Below are 4584 nucleotides of genomic sequence, written 5' to 3'. Positions count from 1 at the left end.
TTCCCATTTTCTCCTTTACTGCTCATACCACAATTCAAATAAGGTGCACTAAATTAAGCATACCTCTCATGTAGCTGAACCAAGATTTCGCATAGTACCTCGGCCGGCTGGCGTGGTACCACTACCCCATTTTACCTTACCTATACAAGATGTTGTATTAATTGTGCACCTCTCTATGCTAATGCTTTCAATTATTTTGTATGTTTCAAATTTTCCAATAAAAATATTTGAATATAAAATTTAGAAAGCATCTGATTGCACCGATCTTGGTGTGATTAGATGCTTTAAGGGCAGAGGAGAGATGTAGAATCTAATAGACCCCAGATTTCTCAGAAAAGAGTACCTGTCACTGCCTATTGCTATCTCAGGTAATATTTACATTACCAGGCAGTCAGAAAGTAAAAGATGTGTAAATTCCAGTGTATATACCATAGTTTGTAGACGCTACAACTTTCACACTAAGCAATAATTATACACGTAATAGGATTTTTTTTTTTTACCAAAGACATGTAGCAGATTTTGGCCTAAACTCATGACTAAATTTGAGTTTATTGCATATTTTTAGAAAATATGAAAATGTTGTTTTTTTCCTAAATTTTCAGTCTTTTATCATTTATATCAAAAAAAAATTAAAATCCCAGTGATGATCAAATACTAACAAAATAAATCTCTATTTGTGTGAAAAAAAAAAAATCTGGGTACAGTGTTGCATGACCGTGAAAATGTCAGTTGAAAAACAGCGCCAAATAGCTAAAAATGGCCTAGTCGGGGGGGTAAATCTTCCGTAGGGCAAGTGGGTAAAATAGAAAAAAAACAAAGAGTGGTTATAAACATCAGACATGAAATCTGAGCAAATCAAAACATATCTGTAGTGTTTACTTGTCTCTAGGTATCTAGGATCTAAGATCTAGGTGTTGTTTCTCTCTGGTGCTTCTGTTATCAGCATCAGGAGACCGCTTGTCTACAGTATTTACAACACAGTTCCTGTGTGCTGTGTATGTGAAGGGGGATGTGTCCCTCTCCACCAATCAGCTCTCATAGAGCTCTAAGTGCAGCTCCCTGCCCCCTCCTCTGTGATATTGACAAATGCAGAACGATTTTACCTAAAATCTGCCCTTTTGAAGGGATGTAGTAAATAGAAGGCTGTAGATGTCAGGGCAGGGCTGAGGAACAGACAGGTAGGCCTAGTGGCAGGATAACGCACTGGCTGACGACAACCACCACCAACAGACCGAAGTCCCTCAGGGCGCGGAGTCTAAGTCCCAGGCTGCCCTTCACCAGGGCCCCTGATGGTGGGGATGGACTTGACGCAGCCAGGAACCAGGTTGCGGCCCCCGAGACACCCCGGCTGCGGTAATGACCGCCGCCAATGGCGTGTAGCTGGTGAGAATGACAATAGCGTAGTCAGACAAGCCGGGTTGACAACAACGGGACAAAACGGTACAGCACAGTAGACAGAGAATAACAGGTCACAGGCCGGGTTCAGCAACGGAAGGTCAGATCGAAGGAAAACACAGAGAATGGTCTAGTCACAAGCCGAGTCAAATACCAGAAGAGTCACGAGCTGTAGCAAGACCAAGACACAAGACACAAGTGCAAAGAGCATGTGCGGATCCCAGGCTTATATGTATTCAGCCACACCCCTCTGGGGGATGGACCTCAGAGACCTGAAGGCATAAAAGATTCCCACCATGCTCAGCAGAGATCCAAGATGGATGCCAGCACATGGAGTACCATAACCTCTGGGAAAAGGTAGGACCTTGATAGTAGATAAACAAGTAAAACTTATGTAGGAGACTTTGTTTCATCTCTGTGTGTCATCTGAGGCCAGGCACTTCACTGGGTATATGAGAGGGTTTACAACCACTTTAACTTGTCAATGGCTTGCAACCATTCTTTTCTCCTCTTCCGGTTATGTTCAATGCTTTTGTCACCTCCTAAATAATGAGCACACGTAGGATCAGTTTATATTCCTGTGTCAGGTCTCTGCATTGATTTCAGTCTGGAGTCTGTAATTCTCACATTTTTTGTTGTGCTGTGTGATAAAGCTGGGGTCAGAACATATTGGCCCCATGAAAGATGGTCAGGGGACGTTGGACGCAAATGATGGGGAAAAGGCAACTGTTTAACCATTAGCCGCCCGGCCTATAGCCGTTTGGCGGCCGCAAAAATGCTTTAGCTTTCCGGGTGCACGCCATTTGGCGTCCTCCCGCACATGCGCAGTTTACGCGGTTGAACGGCCGATGACAGATCTGAGTACTGGCCCCCGTTGCCGGTACCATGTGACCTGCTGTGATCAATCACAGCAGGTCACATGACAGTTGTATACAATGGATGGCTTCATTCATGCCATCCATTGTATACTAATGCCTAGCTGTGAATGGTCACAGCAGGTCACATGCACATGTCATGTGATTAGCTGTGGCCAAATCACAAAAAAAAAAAATAGTAACATTGTACTACTTTGGTCATAGTAAAATATGAAAAAAAAATCTTAAAAAAAATAAAAAAAAATGTAATAAAAAATTAAAAATAGCAAACAGAAAAAAAAATTAAAAAATATATATATATTTTTTTTTTCATACTGTCACCAGTCAGTGTCCCTGTTCACCGCCATGCCAGTTATATGATGACGCTGTACTGCACTGGTGACAGTATGTAAAAAAAAAATTGTGAAAATAATTTTTTACATTTTTTAATTTTCCGAAAAATTATGACAAAAAAAAATACAACTTCAAAAAACTCGCCATGCCTCTTATGAAGTACGTCAGACTGTCTACTCTGCAAAAAGAGGTCATTTGTGGGATATCTGTACTGTCCTGACATTTGGGGGATATCTGTACTGTTCTGACATTTGGGGGATATCTGTCCTGTCCTGACATTTGGGGGATATCTGTACTGTTCTGACATTTGGGGGATATCTGTACTGTTCTGACATTTGGGGGATATCTGTCCTGTCCTGTCATTTGGGGGATATCTGTACTGTTCTGACATTTGGGGGATATCTGTATTGTCCTGACATTTGGGGGATATCTGTACTGTCCTGACATTTGGGGGATATCTGTACTGTTCTGACATTCTTGGACCTCAAGAAATTAGATTGGCTGTCAGTACTTCAGGATTGATCAATATTCAGATCTATCCCATAGTTTGTGAACTCTATAACTTTCCTACAAACTAAATAATACATCCTAATTTGGGTTATTTTCACCAAAGACATGTAGCAGAATACATCTCGGCCTAAATTTATGAAGAACAATTATTTATTTGTAAACTTTTATAACAGAAACAAAGAAAAATGTTTTTTTTTTCTAAATTTTTGGTCTTTTTTTGTTAATTTAGCAAAACATAAAATCCCCAGCGGTGATTAAATACCACCAAAAGAAAGCTCTAGTTGTGTGAAGAAAATGATAAAATTTTAGTTTGGGTACAATGTTGTATGACCGCGCAATTGTCATTCAAAATGTGAGAGCGCTGAAACCTGAAAACTGGCCTGAGCAGGAAGGGGGAAAATTGCCCGGTATTGAAATGGTTAAATATGTTCTTCCCCTCTGTGTATACAAATGAAAATGATGGGTTAAATTAACCGCTTCCGTGCCGCTCCATAGCAGAAAAACTGCTACAGGGCGGCATGGGTGCGCAAAAACCCGTGTCAACAAAGACTGTGCGGAGGGAACTCCATAAGCAGAACATTCACAAGCAAGCTGCAATTGCCAAACCACCGATAATGCTGAGAAGAGGAGAGAGTGGTGCAACACTCATAAATCGTGGACAGTCGATCAGTTGAAGACTATAATATGGCCAAATGAATCGAGCTTCACATTGTTCCCAACCACCAGACGTGTTTAGGTGTGGTGAGCACAGTCCCAAGAGTATGGCCAGGACTGTTTTGTGCCAACAGTAAAGCATGGCGGCAGCACAATCATGGTTTGGGCAGCCATATCTTGGTATTCTGCAGGCCCCAACATCGCCTTGAAAGGCAGAGTCACTGCCAGCGACAATGCACAAATTTTGATCGACCATGCGCACCCCATGGTGCAGACATTGTTTCCCGAAGATAGTGCCATTTACCAAGACGATAAATGCTCCGATTCACACAAATCGTGGTTTGACAAGCATGCAGATGATGCCTTGCGCCTTCCCTGGGCGCCGCGGTCGCCGAAACTCAATATCATAGATCCACTATGGTCAGTTTAGGAGAACAAGATTCAGGCTCGTCTTCCACCTCCGGCATCTCTGTGAGAACTGAAATGAATTTTTGCATGAAGAATGGCATCAGAATCCCATATCCAAGACTTGTATTTGTTTTTTTGCAGGAGAATTCAGGCCGTCTTGGGTGCCAAAGGAGGTACAAAAGCATATTAAGTATCAATTTCGTTCTTTTACCTGGTGTTTCCATATTTTTGTCCAAACTCTGTATGTGTAGGTATAATATCATATTTATGTTCTTCTCACTTTACTTGCCCCTCCTTCCCAATAATTTGCAGAATTTCAAGTTTTACATTTCTGCAGTTTATGTTCTATACACACACACTTCACTTCACATAACAACCCCCCCCCCCCCCCCTTCGGGACTCAGAAACT

This window comes from Staurois parvus, unplaced genomic scaffold (assembly GCF_062004578.1).
Source record: "Staurois parvus isolate SC_StPar_1 unplaced genomic scaffold, SC_StPar_1.0 ptg000421l, whole genome shotgun sequence".
In the NCBI taxonomy this organism is placed as follows: domain Eukaryota; kingdom Metazoa; phylum Chordata; class Amphibia; order Anura; family Ranidae; genus Staurois; species Staurois parvus.
The sequence above is the reverse complement of the archived record's forward strand: the minus strand, read 5'-3'. Positions refer to the sequence as shown.